Source organism: Macaca nemestrina, chromosome 10 (genome assembly GCF_043159975.1).
Source record: "Macaca nemestrina isolate mMacNem1 chromosome 10, mMacNem.hap1, whole genome shotgun sequence".
In the NCBI taxonomy this organism is placed as follows: domain Eukaryota; kingdom Metazoa; phylum Chordata; class Mammalia; order Primates; family Cercopithecidae; genus Macaca; species Macaca nemestrina.
This window is the reverse complement of record NC_092134.1, coordinates 1,379,642-1,403,619: the sequence shown is the minus strand read 5'-3', so window position 1 is coordinate 1,403,619 and position 23,978 is coordinate 1,379,642. Positions and strand designations below refer to the sequence as shown.

At 51.7% G+C, this 23,978-nt stretch overlaps 2 long non-coding RNA genes across 4 annotated transcripts; both read left to right on the top strand.

Annotated features, from left to right (window-relative positions):
• The first annotated feature begins 544 nt into the window (after positions 1–544).
• LOC139356595 (uncharacterized) lies at positions 545–14,132 on the top strand. 2 transcript variants are annotated; one of them, XR_011608630.1, is made up of 4 exons: positions 545–667; positions 1,559–1,616; positions 11,841–11,946; positions 12,811–14,132. It is a non-coding gene; the product is annotated as an uncharacterized lncRNA (long non-coding RNA). The 2 variants fall into 2 exon arrangements; XR_011608631.1 differs by lacking the exons at positions 545–667; positions 1,559–1,616 and adding an exon at positions 6,255–6,601.
• A 2,905-nt stretch (positions 14,133–17,037) lies between these two features.
• LOC105490541 (uncharacterized) lies at positions 17,038–23,626 on the top strand. 2 transcript variants are annotated; one of them, XR_011608632.1, is made up of 3 exons: positions 17,038–18,005; positions 18,824–18,934; positions 22,209–23,626. It is a non-coding gene; the product is annotated as an uncharacterized lncRNA (long non-coding RNA). The 2 variants fall into 2 exon arrangements; XR_011608633.1 differs by lacking the exon at positions 22,209–23,626 and adding an exon at positions 22,104–22,175.
• The last annotated feature ends 352 nt before the right edge of the window (positions 23,627–23,978 follow it).

Genomic DNA, 23,978 nt, shown 5'->3' with positions numbered 1-23,978 from the left:
TAGGAATGGTGATGATGGTGATGATGGTGATGATGATAGTGATGATGGTGATGAGGATGATGGTGATGATGGTGATGAGGATAATGATGGTGTGGTGATAATTATGTTGATGATGGTGATGAGTGTTATGATTATGATGATGATGGTGTTGGTGGTGGTGATGATGGTGATAACGATGATGGTGATGATCATGGTGGTGATAATGATGATTATGATGGTGATGATTGTCATGACGATGATAATGATGATGGTGGTGATTATTATGATTATGATAGTAATGATGGTGGTGATGATGATGGTGATGATGGTGGTTGTTATAATGATTATGGTGGTGATGGCGGTGATTATAGTGATAATGATGTTGATGATGATGGTGATTGTTATGATTATGATGATAATGGTGATGGTGGTGGTGATGATGGTGATGATGGTGGTGATGGTGGTGATGATGATGATGGTGGTGATAATGATGATTATGATGGTGGTGATGGTGATGATGATAATGATGATGATGATGATGATGGTGATGGTAATGATGGTGATGTTGGTATCCCAGAGAGAGAAGAGGATGTGGTGAGATCAGGACAAGGTTCAGAGCACAGACAATCCCACCACAAATGCTGTATGAAATATACTTATTATTGCTATAATCATCTCAAATTATTAGGTATGTGGAGACATTCCCCTCCCAGGGGCTCCCTCTTTATAAACAGAAGCTGAGCTCCCCTATAGAAAACTTCCCTTCTGGTCTTCCCCTCAGCAGCACGCCCTCCATAGAGCATGTAAACATCCCCCAGACAAGGAGGAGACACAGGTGGGTCTCCTGACCCTGTACCAAGGGGGTCACTGTGCCTGGCATCCTGGAAAGAGTCATTAATGTAAGGAAACTTGTGTCCCTGAAATAGGCCATGATCAATGGCATTTGAGTTGCGCTTGGCTAAGGGATGGGAGAACAGACATCAGATGGCAGGTGCTGAACCATTTTACTAATGAAGCTTCTGCCTTGCCCACATCATGAGAAGTTTTCCAGTGGCCTTGGAGCTGCCGCTTTTTTTGTTTGTTTGTTTCTTATAGAGATGAGGGGGAGGTCTCACTATGCTGCCCAGGCTGGTCTTGAACTCCCGGCCTCAAATGATCCTCCTGCCTTGGCCTCCTAAAGTGCTTAGATGACAGGTATGAGCTGTTGTGCCTGGCCCAGGGCTACTGCTTTAAGGGAAGTGCAGCTGGTCTCCCCAGGCTGCTGTCTGCACGTCTTAGTACATTAGTGTGGAGGGGGCAGGCAAAAATGTCACACATCTGCTGAATTCACTGTTTGGCTGATTATTAGTGAGGTGGGACATCTTTTCTTTTGTTTAACTGTTTTTCGATGTTCCTTTTCTGTGAATTACCTGCTCATGATATCTGCTCATTTTTCTATCACTCTTTCTGTTTGTTATTCACTTATGGAAGTCACTTAGATGTTGCATATAACAAACTGTTGACTATTAAGCATAAGGCAAACATCGCTCCTCAATCTCACCTATGTCTTTTCATTTGCGTATGGTGGTGGTGTTTACAGGAAGAGGTCTACAGTTCATCGCAAGGCTCTAGAGGGAATCAGCATATGCCAACCTGAGGTACGCCGTTTTGGCATCAGAATTCTTTTGAGCAGAAAGCACTAGAGTTCCTAAAATTCTTTATCTGCCTAAAACCAGAGCCTCCCCAAACAACTCCATTGTCCTAAGTCTCTCCCCAGGAGCAACTGTAATCTCTTCTTGGAGGTGAGAAGCGCCCCCGCCACATCCCGGCAGACATTGTCACAAAGGACCATGTCTCCCATCTGCCCTCCCGAGGGCCCATTTATCTTTCTTTTTTTTCTTCTTCTTCTTTTTATTTTATTTTTTTATTATACTTTAAGTTCTAGGGTACATGTGCACAACGTGCAGGTTTGTTACATATGTATACTTGTGCCATGTTGGTGTGCTGCACCCATCAACTTGTCAGCACCCATCAACTCGTCATTTACATCAGGTATAACTCCCAGTGCCGTCCCTCCCTACTCCACCCTCCCCATAATAGGCCCTGGTGTGTGATGTTCCCCTTCCAGAGTCCAAGTGATCTCATTGTTCAGTTCCCACCTATGAGTGAGAACATGCGGTGTTTGGTTTTCTGTTCTTGCAATAGTTTGCTGAGAATGATGGTTTCCAGCTGCATCCATGTCCCTATAAAGGAAATGAACTCATCCTTTTTTATGGCTGCATAGTATTCTATGGTGTATATGTGCCTTATTTTCTTAATCCAGTCTGTCACTGATGGACATTTGGGTTGGTTCCAAGTCTTTGCTATTGTGAATAGTGCTGCAATAAACATACGTGTGCATGCGTCTTTACAGTAGCATGATTTATAATCCTTTGGGCATATACCCAGTAATGGGATGACTGGGTCATATGGTATTTCTAGTTCTAGATCCTTGAGGAATCGCCATACTGTTTTCCACAATGGTTGAACCAGTTTACAATCCCACCAACAGTGTAAAAGTGTTCCTATTTCTCCACATCCTCTCCAGCACCTATTGTTTCCTGACTTTTTAATGATTGCCATTCTAACTGGTGTGAGATGGTATCTCATTGCAGTTTTGATTTGCATTTCTCTGATGGCCAGTGATGATGAGCATTTTTTCATGTGTCTGTTGGCTGTATGAATGTCTTCTTTTGAGAAAAGTCTGTTCATATCCTTTGCCCACTTTTTGATGGGGTTGTTTGTGTTTTTCTTGTAAATTTATTTGAGTCCTTTGTAGGTTTTGGATATCAGCCCTTTGTCAGATGAGTAGATTGCAAAAATTTTCTCCCATTCTGTAGGTTGCCTGTTCACTCTGATGGTAGTTTCTTTTGCTGTGCAGAAGCTCTTTAATTTAATTAGATCGCATTTATCAATTTTGGCTTTTGTTGCCGTTGCTTTTGGTGTTTTAGACATGAAGCCTTGCCCATGCCTATGTCCTGAATAGTATTACCTAGGTTTTCTTCTAGGGTTTTTATGGTATTAGGTCTAACATTTAAGTCTCTAATCCATCTTGAATTAATTTTCGTATAAGGAGTAAGGAAAGGATCCAGTTTCAGCTTTCTACTTAAGGCTAGCCAATTTTCCCAGCACCATTTATTAAATAGGGAATCCTTCCCCCATTTCTTGTTTTTCTCAGGTTTGTCAAAGATCAGATGGCTGTAGATGTGTGGTATTATTTCTGAGGGCTCTGTTCTGTTCCATTGGTCTATATATCTGTTTTGATACCAGTACCATGCTGTTTTGGTTACTGTAGCCTTGTAGTATAGTTTGAAGTCAGGTAGCGTGATGCCTCCAGCTTTGTTCTTTTGATTTAGGATTGTCTTGGCAATGTAGGCTCTTTTTTGGTTCCATATGAACTTTAAAGCAGTTTGGATAGGAAGAATCAATATTGTGAAAATGGCCATTTATCTTTCAATAAAGTCCTTTACGTTTCTGTAAGTGCGCCTCTGCCCTCCCCACTCCCATTAGGACGAGGTGTAAGCTCCAGAATCTCACTGCTCCTCTGGTATTTGTTTATTTCTGGGACACTCTCATGCATGTGAAGTTTAAAATGTCCAACTGCATGCTTTTTTGCTGTTTTTGTTTTTGTTTTCTGTTTTTATTGAGACAGAGTTTCACTCTTGTCACCCAGGCTGGAGTGCAGTGGTCATGACGATGATGATGATGATAATGGTAATGATGATGGTGATGATTATTATCATCACAGGACACTCGGCTCACTGCAACCTCCACCTCCTGGGTTCAAGTGATTCTGCTGCCTCAGCCTCCCAAGTAGCTGGGATTACAAGCATGTGTCACCATGCCTGGCTAACTTTGTATTTTTTTTTCAGTAGAGACAGGGTTTCTCCATGTTGGTCAGGCTGGTCTCAAACTCTCGACCTCAGGGCATCCGCCTCCAAAGTGCTGGGATTACAGGCGTGAGACACTGCGCCTGGCCACTTTCTTCCTGTTAATGACTTTCACCAGTTAGGCCCCCACCCACTGAAGGTGAGACAGTAGAGGAGAAGTTTTTCTTCCCCTACAGTTCTTTGAAATTAGTTTTCTCACCTAAACCTCCACTCTGCTCTCCCAGCAACCAGTGAAGGTTTCTCCATTAAATTTAGTTCAAGACTTTGTAAAAGCAAAAACCCGGGAGGAGAAGAAAGTCTGAGCAAAACCATCTTCCTAGCAGTTCCTGTTTTAATAAATTTCCCCAGGAGATGGGTTTCAGCTAGAGGCCCTTTTAACCAAGTCGATCTTTGCCCAGAGGGTGGGGGGAGATCCGTCCTTGCCAGGTTCTTTGAGGCTCTTCCCAGTGTGAATTAAAGGGTTGGGGCTAGAGCTTGGGAAAATCTCCTGGAGAATCCACGGAGCTGGAGCTGCTGCCAAGGTCTGAGGTGCGGCCTCTGGAGGGGAGCCCTGCAGACCACAGCTGCCCTGGGCTGGGCCTCCCGCTCGGGGCTGTCCTCCCTGCTGACCCACCTCGGTCAGACTCCAGTCTGGGTGGAGCAGCCACAAGACCTATGTCGGTCTCAAAGGCTCCTCTCCTGTGCTCCTGGGGAATAAGGCGGGAGCGGACCCTGCTCTTTTCCTGCCTGGGCCACCTTCTTCACCAGGTGAATGCATCTCTTTAAAGCCTGGGATGGAGGCTGGAGGCTGGGGGATGGGAATGGGGAGGGGACTCCAGGAATCCCTGGGAAGGAGGAGGAGGAGAAGGCCCCGGCCTTCGGAGCCCAGTGAGGCCCCATCCCCTGTGAAGGCTGCACTCACCCTGAAGTGTGCCTGTGCCCCAGAGATTTGTTTCCACGTCGGGGTCTCATCTGGCCAAATTCAGGAGCCTCCAGGTGAACCAGGGAACGGGAACCTGTCATGGAGGGGATTCCCCATCCCGGTTAAATATTTCCCACCCCCAACGTCCTGAGCTGGAACTGGGGCCTCCTGTCTACGTGGTGGGTGTTCTCATGAGGGGAACCCTCCTCCACTTCCTGCCAATCATACACTTTTTAAAAACAAATCCACAAATTAAAACATTTTGACAAGCCGAAGAGTTGTGCATGTAATGCCCAATGAATGAGAAAAGAAATGTGAAAAATTCAGCCTTATTTCACTCTGTGTCACAAAAATGAATGTGTTGCTCAGGCTCATAAATTTTAGAAGGGAGTTTTTGCTAAAAAACAAAAATTGCAACCTTCAGAAATGTTGTCTACTCCCACAGCTCTGAAACAAAAGCACGCCCTCCTCCAAGCAGGAGAGAGCCCAGCTCTGCTCCCGGGCACACCCAGGGCCTTCACCCCAAATAGTGGATCCTGTGGGACCCTTAGCACTGGGGCCCTGGGGCACTGGGTGCTGGGCCTGCATGGATTTCTCAGGCTTGCTAGAATTCCGTGCTTTGGAGCAAACTCCTTCATGCGGGGGAAGCCAAAGGAGAAGGCCCAGGGAGAATGGGGTCTAGAGAAATGACAGGTGCCCTGTCCTGGGGGAGTCAGGAAGGGGTACTGCAGCTCCTGGTGTGGCGCTTCCCCCATGCACAGTCCGAGCCCCCCACCGCTTCTGCAAGGCCCACCTCAGCTCCGGGTCCAGGCTGAGCCAGCGCTCTCTGTTTCCTCAACTGTGAAATGGGTTGCTGAACCCACTTGCAGGGTTGTTGAAGCTCAGGCCATATCCTCGGGGACAGTCAGTTCTGGAAGCCACAGGCTGTTGTCTGCAAATGTGCTCCTCAGATCGCCTTCCCACCCACAGCCCCTCAGCCCACCGTGGTACCAAGTGGCCAAAGTCTAAGGCCATACCACCCTGAACACCTACGATCTCGTCTGATTTCCGAAGCTAAGCAGGGTCGGACCTGGTTAGAACTTTGATGTGAGACCAAATGGCGAAGGCGCTGGGCTTTCTTCCTCAAACCCCACGACGGCAGCGCGATCCACAGGGACACTGTTGGAGGCCACGTGGCTCACAGGCCTGTCCCGGACCCAGCACTTTGGCGAAGGCAGTGGGGATCCCGGTTGGCCGCCCAGGGCCACAGACCCTCCCAGAGCCAGACGCGGAAGGGGAGGGAGCTCTCCCAGGAGCCTCACGCGGGACACTGAGCACAGCCCTCCCCGCACACGCGGTGATGGATACACGGAGACTTGACACATTCGTGGATTCTGTTTTCCCGGGAGGGTCGCTGGGACCGGTGTGAATTCTCCCGTCTCACCCCGCAAATCCTACTAACAGGCATCCGCGAGCTGTCTCGTCTCCACTTTGGACAAGTAAATTGTGTTTTCTCTTTAAAATGACAAATAGCGCGAGCTTCTGGCGCCCGTGTCAGACTGGAACAGACGCTGCCCCACGGGGGAGAGACGCTGGCGGTTGAGAATTCTCTGGAACCCCCAGCGGCGCCGACATCCCAGCGCGGAGCCCGCCCCGCGCCTCCCTCCCCGGCTTCGGGTCCCGCTCGGCCCTGCCCGCCCGGGCTGCGCTCCTGGCGAGTCTGCGGCCCCCACGCGGCCCTGGGACCCAGCGCGGGTCTTCTGCGGACGCCTCCAGCCAGCGCCGGGTCCCCGCCCGGAGGACGCTAGTTCGTGTCCTCGAGCAGGAGAAGCAGGTGGAGACAGAGCCGCCTCCTGCCCTCCCCGCCCGCCGCCCCACAGCAGCCACCGAGCCTCGACCTGCGGCTCCCGAATGCACAAAGTCCACGCTCCTGCCCGGGACCCTGAGTCAGGGCCTGTCCCGCCCGCCGCCCCCTCTGCGGCCCTGACCCCTCCTGGGCACACCCGGCCCGTCCCCGGAGGCGCCTCGGGCTCTGCCCTGCGGTTCCCCATCCCGCGCGGCTTCCTGCCCTCCGCGGGGGCCGCTCCTCACCCCGCAGGCCCCGCTCAGAGGAGCCCCGCGGCTGGAGAGGCCCCCGCTGGCGCCCCCCAGATGCCCACGAGGCGCTGCCCGGTTCTTCCCTTCCCACCCTCCACGCCTCTGGCTGCGTCTCATCCCTTCTTTAACGGATGCACTTATTTCAGGGGAGCTCCAGGAGCGCAGGGATTTTCTTTCGCTTTTGGATCTGCAGAGCCCAGGACAGCACCTGGCACCTAGTAGGTGCCGCAAGAAACGCCTGTTAAAGGAAGGAAGGAACGAACCAACGAGCATTGCAGAAGGACTAAATAAAAGATCAATTCATCCCGTGTCATGATAACAGGCCCCCTCTTTCCTCCCGGCCCGAGATTGGAGAGCTTGTTTTCATCCTCCTGTTGTCTGACACAGCACAGAGCAATCCTGAGACACAAAGCAGTGAGCCTTTCAAAATTTTTAATAAACATGGAGTCTTGCTATTCTGGCCAGGCTGGTCTTGAACTCCTAGCCTCAAGCGATCCTCCCTCCTTGGCCTCTCAAAATGTTGGGATCATAGGCATGAACCACTGTAACCAGCCTCAAGGCAGGCTTTGTAAGACAAGATTCCGCCTGTCAACTGTAACCACGGAAACCATTCCTTAGTTCATTGTCACCGCCATTCCTAACTCTGATGTGAAAATCCCTGCTTTCCTCAACATAACCCAGTTAGGGTCGCACTCATCACAAAGCACACTAATATGTAAAACAAACTGACGGAACTGAAGGGAGAAATACACGTAAATGCAGCAGAAGGCTCAATACCCCATTTCCACTAATGGATAGATCAGCCAGACAGAAGAACAGGGAAGGAGAAGACCTGAGCAACAGTGTAGACCAATTGGGTCTGACAGACTCACACAGAACGGAGAAGACCTGAGCAACAGTGTAGACCAACTGGGCCTGACAGACACACACGGAACACTCTCCAGCAGCAGAACACACATTCTTCGTAAGCACACAGGGAACATTCTCCAGGAAAGATCATATGTTAGGCCACAAAATAAATCATAATACATTGAAGAAGGCTGAAATTATGCTGAGTATCTTTTCCAACAATGGGATGAAACTAGAAGTCAACAACAAAAGGAAAATTGGAAAATCCTACAAATATGTGGAAAACAAACAGCACACTCTTAAATAATCAATGAGCAAAAGAAGAAACACAAGGGAACTAGAAAATACCTTGAGGCAAGTGAAAATAAAAACACAACATACCAAAGTTATACATTAGGTGCAAATATACAGTACTAAGCAAAAGCAGTACTAAGAGGGGTGCTTACCATGGTGAATGCCAACCTTAAAAAGAGAAAAAAATACCTCAAATCAACAACCTAACTTTACACCTCACAGAACTAGACAAAGAACAAATTGAATCCAAAGTTAACACAAAAAAGAGATAATAGAGATTAATGCCAAAATAAAATAGAGAATAGAAAAACAATAGAAAAAAATCAATAAGACTACGAGCTGTTTTTTGAAAAGATCAATAAAGTCAAAAACCCTTTATTACACTAAAAAAAAAAGAAAAAATATTCAAATAACAAAAGTCAAGAATAAAAGAGGAGACATTACAACTGATGCCACAGAAATAAAAAGGATCATAAGAAACTAGCATGAGCAATTATATGCCAACAAATTGGATAACCTGGAAAAAAAATAAATTTCCAGAAACATCCAACCTACCAAGACAGAACCATGAAGAAATAAAAAATCTGAACCAACCTGTAACTAGTAAGGAAATTGAATTAATAATCAAAAACATCCCAAAGAAGAAAAGCCCAGGACCAGATGACTTCATGGAGAATTCTACCAAACATTTAAAGAACCAACGCCAATCCTTCTCAAACCCTTCCAAAAATTGAAGAAGCGGGAACACTTCCAAACTCATTCTATGAGGCCAGTATTACCCTGATACAAAAATCAAAGATACTACAAAAAGAGAAAATTACAACACCAAATATCTGATGAATATTCATGCAAAAATCCTAAACAAAATGCTAACAAACAAAATTTAATAACAGATTAAAAGGATTACACACCGGCCAGGCATGGTGGCTCACGCCTGTAATCCCAGCACTTTGGGAGGCCGAGGCAGGCGGATAACAAGGTCAGGAGATCGAGACCATCCTGGCTAACACGGTGAAACCCCATCTCTACTAAAAATACAAAAATTTAGCCCGGCATGGTGGCGGGCGCCTGCAGTCCCAGCTACTCGGGAGGCTGAGGCAGGAGAATCGCTTGAACTCAGAAGGCAGAGGTTGCAGTGAGCTGGGATCACGGGGCCACTGTACTCCAGCCTGGATGACAGAGCGAGACTCCACCTCGAAAAAAAAGAATGAATAAACCAATTCAACAAAGTTGCAAGATATAAAATCAACATGCAAAACTCAGTGTCATCTCAATATACTAACAATGAACAATCTCCAAAGAAAATTAAGAAAACAATCCCATTACAACTCCATCAAAAGAAAAAAATTCTCAGGAACAAACTTAACCAGAGGCAAAATACTTGTACCCTGAAAACTACAAAACACTGCTGAAAAAAAATTAAAGAAAACACAAATCAATGGAAAGATATGCTGTGTTCATGGATTGGAAGACTTAGCAGCATTAAAATGTCCATACTACCCAACGCGAGCCACAGATTCGATGCAATCCCTATAAACGTCCCAATGGGACCTCTTACAGAAATAGAAAAATTAGAAAGCATCCTAAAATTCATATGGAATCTTGAAGAACCCTGAATAGCTAAAACAATCTGGTGAAAGAAAACCAAAGATGTGTTACGAAGCTACAGTAATCAAAACAGTATGACATAGGCATAAAGACAGACATACAGACCAAGGGAACAGAATAGAGAACCCAGAAATAAGCCCTCACAGGTGTCTTCAAATGAACAGTGTGGTGTTCTTCAAAAAAATCCCTATGATCCAGCAATCCCACTTCTGGTTATTTATCCAAAAGAACTGATCACAGGATCTCAGAGATATCTGCATACCCTCGTTCCCTGCAGCCTTGCTCACCATAACCAAGAGGTGGAAGCAGCCTAAATGTCCTTTGAAGAGTGAGTGGACAGAGAAAGTGTGGGATTATACACAGCAGAATCCTCTTCAGTCTTCAGAAGGAAGAAAATCCTGCCGTGCACTACAACATGGATTAATTCTGAGGATATTATGCTAAGTCAATAAGCCAGTCACAAAAAGATGAACACAACATGAGTCCACTCATGTGAGATTCCTAAAGCAGTCAAACTCTTAGAGGCAGAAAGAATGGCTGTTGCCAGGGACAGTGGGGAGGGGGAAGAGGAGTCACTCAGTGGATAGAGTCCGTTTAGAGAAATCGTGTGCTAGCTTGTGCATTTGGTTAACACTGCTATATATACACTTAGAAAAAAGGTGAAGATGATACATTTTATGTTATGTGTCCTTTATTACAACTAAAAAAAAAAAAAAGCAACCTCCAGAGAAGAAAGCCAGGCAGGAATGGGGGAGCCGAATCCCACAGCCTGGGAAGATGTCCTGGCCGAGAGGCCCTGCCGCAACCCTGAAATCTCAGCTCTGTGGGCCCTGGAATCCCCCACGACCACCTGAGCCCCTGGGGTGGGCTCCATTACTGTTACCCAAGGTCTTTAGGATGCACTCAGCCACTCAGACCCTACAAGGGAGCCCAGCCCGGACCTTCCGCTGGCAAACCCAGTTCACCTGCTGCCCCCAGCCCTGGCCTCACAGGACCCCAGGGGCCCCTCCTGTGTGGATCAAGAGACCAGCATCTGAGGCTGGTCATGTCATCAATCACTGCTGCAGAGACGGAAAGTGCTGACGAGGGCCACGTGCAAAGACAGAAGGAGCTGATGAGGGCCACGGGGGCCCCGCCTTCCCTTCTCATTAGAGGCCTAACGAGACTCACACCTTGAGATTTCATTTCAGTGAATTATCAGCTCTAATCTGAGGGAGTAATGGCCAAGACCACCCGCCACACAGTCAGAGAGACAGGACGGAAAGAACTCTGCACCAGTGCAGTCCCCAGAGCCGGGATGGTGTCAGAAATGGCGAGAACGGCAGTGGAAATCCTGCCCCGACTCTGCCTGGACCCACGGGTGCTGGGCGTGACGTGGAAAGTGGGGGACAGGAGGGTGAGCATCCTAAACACCTTGTCCCTTCCCTTCTCAAAGCCTCCGAGGTTTCTCTACATATTCAGAACAAAACCTGGGTCTGAGCCTGGGACACAGAGGTATACACAGGCCATGCAAGTTCGGCTGCTCTGACATCCTGAATTGATGTCCCACGCCCTCCTCCAGCAGGTGCCCCTGCTGTGCCTGGAACACATCAAGTTCCCCTGACCTCAGGGCCTTTGCACCCCCATTCCCACTGCTGGGAAGGCCCTGTTCCGAGTGCTCACACAGCTCCCTCACTTCATCGGGCATCTGTCCAAATGTCACATCCACGTCCCTGCTCTGAGAGGTCACTTTACAGAGGGGCCACGGAGCGTGGAGGGCGGGCACCTGGCTCCTCGCCTCGGCCTCTACTCCTCACTGGCTTCAGGCCACGGCCCGGTCTGAGCTGTCAGCATCCCCGCACCACATGCCGGCCCTCGGATCCTGGGCCTCAGTGAGTCACAGATGCTGTCCTTGCTTTAGATGTAGGGGTCACTTGTGGGGAAAGACTGACTTCAATCATGAGGATCGTGTGGGGAGACGCTCACAGCGTGCAGCGTGTGGACACCAGGATGGAGGAGGAGGAGGGGCAGACCCGGGGCCCGTCTCGCGTTCGCTCCTGTCGGGGGCTCCCAGGCCAGAGAGCGGGCAGTGGGTGCTGGGGCTGACCAGTCATGAAACACAGCTGTTGTCATAAATTAAATCCTGTAAACTTACAATGGAATAAATTGTGTGAAAACAAAGGGAATAAACTCTCACAGTGTCCCTGTGATGACTTACTACATTCCACCGTGGTCTCCGCCCTCAGGGTTCCCGGCATCTGTGGTGTCTGCATGGTGGAAACGGTGGTGCTGGGCTGCACGCCTCTCCCAGCTCTGTTCAGAGACCTCCGGTGACAGCTTGAACCAGTCATGGTGAGAATACCTAAACAGTGGCACTCATCAAATGGTGCAAATGAGGGCCTAATTTATTCTTTTGTTGAGTTTCTAGATTTAAGTAAGTACAGAAGAAACATGTTAATTGTGCAGATTCAGATTAAACGTGTTGTGTCAGTAGCCAACACACTGTGAGTGGCACAAAAAAATGAGAAAATGTTCTTCCAGTACTGGAAAACCACGAACCATTTCCTTTTTTTTTCTTTTTTCTTTTTTTGGAAGCAGAGTCTCACTCTGTTGCCCAGGCTCAAGTGTGCAGTGGTGCAATCTCGGCTCACTGTAGCCTCAACCTCCAGGGCTCAAGCAGTCGTCCCACCTCAGCCTCCTGAGTAGCTGGGAATACAGGCACACACCACCACATCCAGCTAAATTTTTAAAAAATCTTTTGTAGAGACAGATGGGATTTTCCAGGGGCCTCAAACTCCTGGAATCAAGCAATTCTCCCACTACAGCCTCCTGAAGTGCTGGGAATACTGGCGTGAGCCACGCACCCGGCCTGAAAGTTATTTTCTGATTAAGTCAAGAAGCTGCTCACTTCACTGATGACAAGTGGGACTCCAGCGTCAACTTCCGTCTGACCTGAGCCGACGCACGTGATGTCATCTCACTTAGGTCAGTGTAATGAAATTACAGCCCACACGCACGTCAGAACTGCACCCATTTGCCAGTCCTGCGAGTCTCTTGCTGAATCTGACAGTGAAAACATTTACTCATTGTCTATCTTTGCCAAATCTTGCTTGATTTGCAGCCACAGTGTGTCAGCCTGGGTTCCATCAGGAGAGAGAAATCCCACAGTGATTTGAACCAGGCAGGTTTTATTTAATGGTTTGTTCAATTTAACAGAGGACTGCAGAAAGGAGGAGTTGAGGATTAAGGAGTACAGAGAACTCCAAAGAACATGAGAAAGCTCATACAGGCGCCTGCACTGGAGAAGCCACCAGCCCAGCACGACCCTGCAAGGGAGCCCAGCCCAGACCTTCCAGTCCAGCCACTGGAGCTGTTTTAGGGACCGGAGAGCAGCACCTTTCCTCCTGCCAGGCCTCCTCGGCGCTCTCTGCTGACTGTGCTCAACACTGCACCAGCTGACACAGGAGAGCCACTGCTGGGCCCAGATGCATTTCCACCGAGCAGACAACGCAGGACAACTTTGGAACCCAGAGGCAATAAATCAATAGCCGGCACCCAGAAGTCAACTATGAATAGAACAGTTCAGTAAGAATCAGTGAGAACATCCTGCAACAACCGCTTGCAATTTGGAATTCACAATAAAGGGCATGGTGTATTTCACTATTGAAAATCTGGGTGCTGCAGAGCCTCTGTGTCAGTAAAAATGAAAATCTGTGCACATGTGTGTGAGCATACACACATGCCAAGAGATCCCGTTGTTCTGCCTCTGCCAGCACACCACTGGTTATGGGGGGAAGGTATCCGCACATTTCTGCCATCTTCCTTCTCCCCTCTCCTCCAGCCCCTTCTTTTCTCCCCATGGTTTCTTTGCAGAAGGACAGGGCTGTGCCATTTGTCCTGTGAGTCCCCTGTCCAGATGGTGCTGATCACATCCCCAGGCATCCTTGGAGATGCTCCTCCCTTCCCTGCATTTCATGTAAGTTCTGGGGTTAGAACCAGCAGCTTGATTTGATGGCATTTAACTGTAGTTTGCTAGGAAGGTGAGTCATTCCTCAGGGACACACAGCACCCGGAACTCTCACTCCCAGGGTCAATGAAACAGTCTGGTTCTGTGTGAAGAGCCCGTTGTTGGTCCCCCATCCCCGGGCCGGGGCATGTCCCACAGAGGAGAGAGGAGGGGGCCTCCCCTGGGCTCAGACATCAGAGGAGAGAGGACGGGGCCTCCCCTGGGCTCAGACGTCAGAAGAGAGAGGACGGGGCCTCCCCTGGGCTCAGACGTCTTGGAGGGGCTCCCACCCCCAGCTGCCTCTGATCCCTTGCGGAGGGAGGGGTGAGTAGATGCGGAATAACAGGGCCTGGGCTCTGTTTCCACTTTGAGTTCCTGACGAAGGGTCCCTGCATCCCCTAAGCTCTAACTTAACTGGTGCCTCCTAACTTTCCCTCAGGGTGGCCCAAGTAAGTCAGCGGCCCAAGCACATTCTGTTTCCAGTGCTGAGTGGAGGGTCCTGCGAGGTGCTGATCAGTCCCTCAGCGAGGCAGGCGTGGGCTGGCTTTGCAGGGCGAGAGCTTTTCCCTCAGTCCACAGAGGCTGAGTCCACGGTGGCCATCCAGCCCCTTCCCCCTGCAGGGAGCCGGGGCCCCAGGCTGATTCCTGCTGACCCCTGACTTGGAGACTCCCAGCCTGTGGTCTCATCTGATCCTTCTCGGGGAGAACCTGGAGCTCTGGTTTCCAGCTCAGGCACCTCGTCCTCACCCCACACGCATCCTTTCCCACAGCCATCCCACAGGGGATTTCGATGCCTCTCCTCTCTAATGCCACGGCCTCAGTGGCCAGTTGTCCAACCCCATGTGTGCAGGGGACACTGGATCCAGCCATGTCAGGGGAGCTTCTCATCATCCCCCACTGCCTTCCTTTCCTGCAGCAGACTCGGGGTCTGCACGGCCCTGCAGAGGGGTTGAGTGTAGTCATGGATTTGGGAACCCTGAAGGGGGAATGTCATTGTCAAAGGGCTGGGAGACAGGCTGGGTGTGCAGGTGTGCAGGTGGCATGTGTGTGTACAGGTGTTCATATAGATGTGATGTGGCATGTGTGTGCGGGGGTGTGTGCGGGTGTGTACATGCGTGTGTGTTGTGTGGATGTCAGTGTGCTTGTGTATCTGTGTATCCATGTGGGTGTGTGGATGTGTGCGTCTAGTACACATGAATGTGCAGACGTGTTTTCGTGTGCATGTGTATGTGTGTGCATGGATGTGTTTTTGGTTGTATGGATCTGAGTATGTGTATATGTGTGTACATGTGTTATGTGCCAGTGTGTATTTGAGCATGTGTGTACACACAAGTATATGGGATGTATGGATGTGAGTGTGCATGTGTGCATATATGTGTACATGTATGTGTTATGAGTACTTAAGCATGCATGTGCACACAGGTACATGGGGTGTGTGGATATGAGTGTATGTATATGTGCACATGGGTTATGTGCAGCTGTGTATTTGAGCATGTGTGTACACACAGGTATATGGGATGTATGGATGTGAGTGTGCATATGTATGTACATGTATGTGTTATGAGTATTTGACCATGCATGTGCACACGGGTACATGGGATGTAGAGATGTGTGCATATGTGTACACATGTGCTATGTGCAGGTGTGTATTTAAGCACACATGTGCACACATACATGGGGTGTGTGGGTATGAGTGTATGTACATGTGTGTACATGTGTTCTGTGCAGGTGTGTACTTGAGCATGTGTGCATAAGTGTGCACACGTGTCTGTGGGATGTGTGAGTGTGAGTGCACCTGTGTGTCTATGTGTGTTCATGGCATGTGTGTGCTGTGCATCCGTGTGGGTGTGTAGCTATGTGCAGGTGTGTGCAGATATGTGTTTTAGTGTGTGCGTGTGTGCACATGTGCATTTTGTTTAAACTCAGGGGGAACCTGTGGTGAGAGGCGTCCCCACACAGGCTGCTCCCCACTGAGCTTACTCCGGACGCCCTAGGCCTCTCGCTGGGGGAGGGGGGCTCAGGGCCTCGGGGGCAAAGGCCCAGGTCACATCAGGGTCACAGCACCAATGCCCAGGGCTGGGTGGACGTGGCTGCCAGTCCAGCTGAGCTGGTGGGAGCTGGGTCACTGGGGAGCAGCCCCCAGCCTTGACTCTGACAGCCGACTGTGGCCGGGTGCGCCTGGAGCTGCCAGGACTTCCGGTTCTCCAGGAGGAGGTGGAAATCCAGGTTTTACCTGGAACATCCCGACTTTGATCTACTGGCAACAGACTCAGAATTTCACAGGACGACATATGGACCACATGGAGCGTCCCAGGTTGGGTGGAGCCCCCGCCCCACTGGCTTTCTCAGGACTAATGGTGGCAGCAGCTCACAGCCCTGAGGCAGGAGCCATCCATGCTCAGGGTTTTAAGCGCTTTTTCTCATTTTGTGCTCCCTGGGAACTGCAATTTAGAGGTGATGGAAACCAACAGAATGGCTGACCTTGGGGGATTGGCCCAAGGTCACCCGGGCTCAGGAGCGGGGCCGGGATGGACTCTCCTGGACTCTGTGCTGCAGCTCCCCCAGCCCCTGCACTTCACTGGCTCCCTGCCTATTAAATCATAATGCTAATAATTAGTAGCGTAGTCATCATCGTTATCAGATGCCACTGCTTCTGGCTGGAAGGTCTGAGGCTGTGCAGGGAGGAGGGAGAGGCCCCTGTCTTCCTCCCTTCCCCACCCGCCTCCCCTGGAGAGCAGGGAACGGAACAAAGCGTCCCTGGGACTGGCTTGCACCTGCTCAGAAGCTGGGGATGAGCTTAAAGCTTTCCTTGAGGAGCTTGAACCCGAGCTTGTCCTGCCGCGGTCAGCATGGGGACCCTGCTGTCCACACCTCTGGGGACCCGTCCACCCAGGCATCTTTCTCTCTGTTCCAGGGGGGCCGACACCCCGGGCCTCTCCTCTGGGGTCTCTCGCCACTTGGAGGAGAGGTGGGCTCGCCGCGAGCTCCCATCAGCTGCTGCTTTTGCTGGGCTGCCTGTGCCTTCCCTTTGAAGTTACAATTCACATTCATGGTGTCTGTGCACATTCCTGGTTCCAACATCTTCTGCAGAAACTCCTCACCCTGTAGTCTCCCTGCCTTGCTATGCTGTGTTAGTGATCACCCACAACGACGGTGACAGGTTGCATTAAAGTCATGAAGAGCAGAGCCCCTTGTGAGTGGTCCAGGATGCTCCACTTGGCCAGTGGATGGAGCAGCCACAGTGCAGGACTTCCGGGGACAGCTGTCTCTTCTCTCAAGGTCCTGGCTCAGTCTGGCTGCTGGATGCCCCATTTTCCCATGTGTGTCCCCGAGGGGCCTCTTCCAGGACTGTCCCAGATGAGAAGGCCTCCTGGGCCCCTCCTCCCTACTCCCCAGGGCGACTGTGAGCTCCGTGGGGCCCAGGACAGCCCCACAGGTTTCCCCGCAGAGAACTGGGCAGAGGCTGACCTCCTCAGGCACCCTGGGCCCCTGACCATTTGACGCTGCTCACTGTTCTCCAGACACTCATCCGACCTGAAGTCACGGGTGCTGGTGCCATGACGACTGGTGCATAGCAACCCACACATTCTCCACGCCAGGGCAGGTGGCTTTATTGCTCTTAGGCTGGGTTAGTGACGGCAGCACCGGGGACAGTCACTGTCGAAGCCGCCTGGAACACAGGGCCTGACCGTCTAGGAGCGGCCATGAGAGGACAGCCCCAAGCTCTGCGCAGAGGACATGAGGTCACACGTGGGGACACGATGGCACCAGTGTCCCAGCTCTAAGCAGAGGACATCAGGTCACACGTGGAGACACGATGGCACCAGTGTCCCAGCTCTAAGCAGAGGACATGAGGTCACACGTGGGGACACGATGGCACCAGTGTCCCAGCTCTAAGCAGAGGACATGAGGTCACACGTGGGGACACGATGGCACCAGTGTCCCAGCTCTGCGCAGAGGACATGAGGTCACACGTGGAGACACGATGGCACCAGTGTCCCAGCTCTAAGCAGAGGACATGAGGTCACACGTGGGGACACGATGGCACCAGTGTCCCAGCTCTAAGCAGAGGACATGAGGTCACACGTGGGGACACGATGGCACCAGTGTCCCGAGCTCTGCACAGAGGACATGAGGTCACAGGTGGGGACACGATGGCACCAGTGTCCCAGCTCTGCGCAGAGGACGTGAGGTCACATGTGGAGACATGATGGCACCCACACCCTGAGCTCCTAACAGAGGACACGCGTCACACATGGGGATACAATGCCACACATGCCCCATCTGTGATCACTGTCACCTCCCCGGAATGGCCTCACTGAGGACAACAGAGTGGCCTGGGAGGAACATACAGTCACGTCTGCACAGCCCGTGTGACTGGCGGCCGGCACGTGGGGTGGGTCAGGTGAGAGTCACCCTGGGACCCAAACCCCACAGGCCCCCCAGACCCAATCCCCGATCACATAGAACAAGCCAGTAAGCATGTGTCCTGGATGAGCCAACCGCGCTCTCCCCACTTGGGATGTGGCTGCCCCGCAGGGGTGGGTCCCAGAGGCTGACTTGGGTTGACCAGATGGACTCTGGAGCAGGGCATCAGCTCCACTCTGGATGGAGTTCAGGGTTTGGTTGGAAGAAGCTGGAGCCAAGAGATGACACTGGGAAAGGGGCTCCTGGGAGGGGCCGATGAGAGGGAGAGAAGTGGGAGGACACGTATTGCTGGGGTCCAGGAGCAGGGTCCTCACGGGACGTGGGCAGCCAGCTGGGTCAGGAGCAGGAGGTGGGGCGGCAGCTGAGGGGCATCTGCTGTGGATGACAGGGGCCAAGGGAAGAAGGAGGGAAACGTGGAGGGAAGCAGAGGTCAGTGTTGGACCCTGAGCAGGAGGTAGAGGCCAGGGAGGGGCAGAAGAGGTGGGTCTTATGGGAGGAAAACGGAAAGGGGAGGGGGAGGTGCGGGATCTGGACTGTGGGACGTGGGCTGAGGGGCGGGAGCGTAGGGAGGGGATGCAGGGGTGCCTGACCTGGAGCTCTGTCCCTCCAGCTGGCCGGGCAACAGGGCTCCAGAACCCACCTCTTGCGAGTGTCTCCGGACGGCTTTGCAGCAGCGGGAGAGATTTAGGATCGGGGAAAAGGGAAGATTCACGGTGGGGCTTCAAAACAATCAGCAGAAACGTCCCGGGTGGGGTGAACAGCAGCTCCCAACCTCACGTCGTTGTATTATATTAGCACTGCCCATCGTGATCGAGAGCTGGGATGTGTCCGCGCCATCTTCACAGGACGGCCTCGTTCACCTTTCGAGGCAATCATGTCAATACGACAGTCATCTGCATTTTACAGGTGGGTAAACTGAGGCCAGAGCCACACGGCTGTGGTGTGGAATCCAGCCGCAGGCCTGCCTGACCTGGAGCTGAGCTCTTGCCTCTGACGGCTCACCTGGCCTCAGTCCCCAAGACACGGGTCACGCGGCACCTGCCAGGGCTTCTGGGTTGAGATGGTTGCAGTGGACACCAGGTCAGGGAGTCCTGCCCGCCTCTCCCGGGAAGCTCCAGCGCCCCCGTTCCCGAATCCCAGCCTGCAGGGCTTCCCTTCCAGACGCAGGCGCCAGCGTTCGCGAAGCTGGGAGCAGAGCCGCCCTGGTCCACGTCCGTCTTGGTCTCTCTGCACGCTCTCAGTCACAAGCAGCATTAATCCTGGGCAATAAACTGTGGTAGACGCACTGCAGGAAAAGTCAGGGCCTGCCCCGTCTCAGCTCTGGGGTTGGGGTCCTGAGTGATGGAGCAGACGGAAGCCCCCTTGGGAGTCAGCAGCCTGGGTCGTTACCACTGAAGTCCTCACGGATGAAAAGACTTAATTTTTCACTCAGGTGTGAAACAGACCAGGGCTTTCAGCCTTTCTGCTGCTGCATGTGCATGACGGACGCGGTCAAGTGTGCAGCACACACACTCCTGGGGCTGACGCGGACTCTGACCAGCCCAGACAGGTTCCCTGGGGGCGTGAATAGAGACGGCAGCCCCCGAACACCAGGACAGACGGCTCTGACAGGAAGGACCCGCCACGCGGACACGAGGCTCCTCCCCAGCACCTTCCCTCCCTCCCATGATGCTCTTGGCTCTCCCTGGGGGGCTGCCCCTCCCCACGTCCAGTCCCTGTGGGCCGGGTGGGGCCCTCGCCTTTTCACACACGTGAATCATGTGATCGGGCCGCAGAGTAAAGGCACAGCCTCCCTAGGACAGCACTCTGTGGGGTAGGGGTCACATGACCCCATCAGGGCCAAGCAGAGCAAGATCAGGACCACTGCAGAAGCTATTGGGGAAGGCGTGTGCTGTTTCTTAAGCACAGGTGAGCTGGGAGGTGCTGCAGCATTGATGGGGTCACAGTCAGAGGGGATTCCAGGGGACAGCATGTGGGGCCTGAGATGGAAGCAGCACAGGAGGGAAGAGCTAAGAGCCAGAGAGAGTGAGTGCAGCAGAGAGCAGGGGGGAGAGAGAGAGAGAGTGAGAACAAGAGAGAGAGCAGGAGAGAGGAGACAGCAGGAGAGAAAGAGAAAAAAAGAGGCCGGGTGTGGTGGCTCATGCCTGTAATCCCAGCACTTTGGGAGGCCAAGGTGGGAGGATCACGAGGTCAGGAGATTGAGACCATCCTGGCTAACACGGTGAAACCCCTTCTCTACTAAAAATACAAAAAAAAAAAAAAAAATTAGCTGGGCACCGTGGCAGATGCCTGTAGTCCCAGCTACTTGAGAGGCTGAGGCAGGAGAATGGTGTGAACCCGGGAGGCGGAGCTTGCAGTGAGCGGAGAACAGACCACTGCACTCCAGCCTGGGGGAGATAGCAAGACTGTCAAAAAAAAAAAAAAAAGAGAGAGAGAGAAAGAGAACAGAGAGCAGGGAAGAGAGAGAGAAAGAGAGAGACCAGGAGAGAGAGAGAGAGAGCAAGGAAGAGCAGGGGAGAGACAGAGACAGAAACAGAGATGGAGAGATGGAGAGAGATGTCTCTAGAGGCCAGAATGCAGCCACACCTGAAACCAGCTAGAATAACCTAGATTTCCTCACGATACCTGAAACCAGCTAGAATAACCTAGATTTCCTCGCGACGTGAGCCAACACTTCCCGGGCATCCGCTGATTGGCATCAGGGTTTCTGATGCTCCGCAGAGAACTGCCCCCAGCTGTTCGCCCTCTCCTGACTGTGGACGGCCAAGCCAGGCATTTGCCCTGCCAGTGTGATCCCAGCTCTCCTCTCTGGTGACACAGCGAGTTTGAATGCAGCAAAGGTGAAGTCACCCACCGTCAATTACTCTAATGACCTTTCATTTATTAAAAAGTAAAACATTCCCAATCTGTGGCACTTGGGTATTTAGAAAAACATTACTTGTCACACCAAGAAAACCGTGGTGACACAATGGTGTGCTTCAGCGCTGTGGAGAAGAGCGGAGTGAACCTGGCTCTAGTGCTGGGCTCTGGCGCTGCCTGAGTGTGTACTCACCACACGTCCTTGTCTTCTTCTCCGGGGAGAGCCCTGACTTATCCGAGGGAGCCACGTGCCCCTCTATCCTGCTGGTTAGGACATAAATGTCCCTGCTGCACCCGGGACTGCCTCCGTGGTGATGACGCTGGAACCTCGGGTGGGGGAGGGAGGCTCGGAAGCGCCCGTGTCCCGAAGCCTGGACCTCCCGGCGCCCTGCCTGTGGGTTAGTTTCTGCATCAGTTGCTGATGTCCGTCTCTGGCACTTCCCACCAAGGGCCTGAACCTGCACACCTGGGCTCAGTCCCCGAGACACAGGTCGCACGGCACCTGCCAGGGCTTCTGGGTTGAGATGGTTGCAGTGGACACCAGGAGAGTCGTGGGTGATGGTCGAGAACCGCCCAAGAACAATCTTAATCACACACTAAGAGCCTTGGCATTGAAAGAGGGTGACATCAGGTGGGGGTTCCCCTCCCCTCCCTGGGAAGGGTACGCAGAGCTCACTTGTGGATGCTGGATCCTCATGGCCTCCTCTGCTTCTAAAGGATGGGGGAGGCAGGAGAACAGGTGGGGCCCAGGCTGGGGCAGGAGGAAGGTGGAACAGACCCCATGGCCTCCAGTGGGGATGGGGCAAGGGAAGAGGTGGGGCCCAGACTGGGGGAGGAGGAAGGTGGAGCAGACGTCATGGCCACCAGGGGATAGGGCAGGGGAAGTGATGGGGCCCAGACTGGGGGAGGAGGAAGGTGTAGCGGACCCCATGGCCACCAGGGGATGGGGCAGGTGGCTCTGGGATCCCCACTCCCCCAGGCAGCCCCTGGACTAACGCAGTTGAGGGGGTGGGGAGGGGAGGTGAGATGGGGGAGGGGAGGGGAGAAGGGGGAGGGAAGAGAGGAGAGGAGAGGGGAGGAGAGGAGAGGAGGGGAAAGGAGAGGAGAGGAGAGGAGAGGAGAGGAGAGGAGAGGAGAGGAGAGGAGAGGAGAGGAGAGGAGAGGAGGCCAGGCTCTGCAATCACTCACCCTCTTGTTTTCCACCCTTCCACCACAGGATGACCACACCAGAGGCCAGTGCCATGTGCACGGAGCCTCCAGAAACATAAGCAGAAGAAATGTCTCGTCTTGATAAATTACCATCTGTGATATTCTGTTACAGCAGCAGAGAACAGCCTAAGACACTCCATTTCTACTAACGGGCATTTGATGCAACAGTCGTCCTGAAAATTCATGGAGAAAGTCTGCTCCGAAACCAATTTTCTGCTCCATAACATCTGCCTTTGGGGAATCTCATATAAATAAGGAATGAGGTGCAGATGTCGAAAGACAGTGGGTTCTGACGGTGTCATTCCAAATGGAGAGGGGTGATAAACGCCCATCAGAATTCAAATAAAATATGAACTTCAGAGAAAGGGAAAATGTGATGTGACCCTGCACGCTCAGCTGAACGTGGTAGAAACTGTCCTGTAGAGAGATGGAACAGGGATTTTAAAAAAGTCACCTTCCTTCATTTGCATGTATATATATAATAATTCATTTCCAGACGTGAAAGTAAGACCGAGATTTCAGCTGCTGAATTATACATCTTGATTCTGGCATACAGAGGACTCAAAAACTTTCCCCCGAAGGCCTAAATAATGATGTCCAGCCTTATTTTTCCTTCAACATACCTCACACACAAACGAGGATGGGCCATCCTTTCTGGAACTCTGTCCCCAGGACATGCGGTGAAAGCCACAGATAAAGAACCAGTGAATAGCCAAGGGTGTGCAGAAGTGTAGGCTTGTGACTCAGTCGTGCAGCCACAGGGAAGGACAGAGCCAGGGCAGCCGACAGCACCGTTCCCTCTGGGCAGCACCACCAGCAGGGACCACTCTCACCACCTTTACTAGAGACACGGATCGAGGCTCTGCATGGCGACTTCAAAGAGCACAGAATGGAAAAAGGAGCAGTCACTTTAGAGTGGAGAAACCCGGCAACCAGGCTCAGCCAGGAATCAAGGTCAATGTCAGCCATGATGTCCGATCCATGACAGGGGCCCTCAATACACCATGAGAGACAGCCACCTTACCTCTGTACACCCCAGGCGAATCACTGGACAAATCCCAACGGAGCGACCATGCACGGAACACCTGGCCAGTCCTCCTCACAACTGTCAAGGTCATCAAAGCAAGGAAAGTCTGAGAAACAGTCACAGCCAAGAGCAGCCCAAGGAGACACAATGACTGAATGTCACATGGGATCGTGGGTGGGAGCCTGGGATAGTAAAAGGACGTTGGGAAAACTAATAAAGTGTGACTGAAGTGTGGACATGGGTTAAGAGTGATGTATCCATGCAAACTCATTAACTGTGACGGATGTACCGTGGTAATGAAAGAGGTTAGTGACAGGACACGGGACAGGAGCTGCAAGGACTCTGTACAGTCTTCATACTTCTCAGAAAACCTAAAGAAAGCCATGCTAAACTAGGAAAAGTTTCTTTTAAAACACGGGAAACAGTGGGTGTTGAGGCTGCAGAATCAGAGATGAAGAGCTGTAACCCTAAAACTTTATTTCCCAGCTGAAATCGAACGTTTTACAAAAGAGGACGCTGGGGCTGGTAGGGCTGGCATTTTCCCACCACGGCCAAAGTGCTTTCACCCCAGGACAACGTCTGTGTGCACTGGGCTCTAGGGCCTTTTTGGTTTTTTTAGTTTTTTGCTTTTATGTCCCCAAAATAAGACATGTCTGTGGTTTAAAAGTGTAGAGTATAAAATACACAGCGGGGAGGAAAAGAGGTTTCTTCTTTGTCATTTTGGCCACAATGTCTCCATGTTAGCCCTCAAAGGCTGCCGCGGTCACCTGCTCTAAAAGGTCTTTCCAAAGATAGTTTCCGCCGGGCATGGTGGTGTGTGCCTGTAATCCCTGCGTCTTGGAAGGCCAAGGTAGG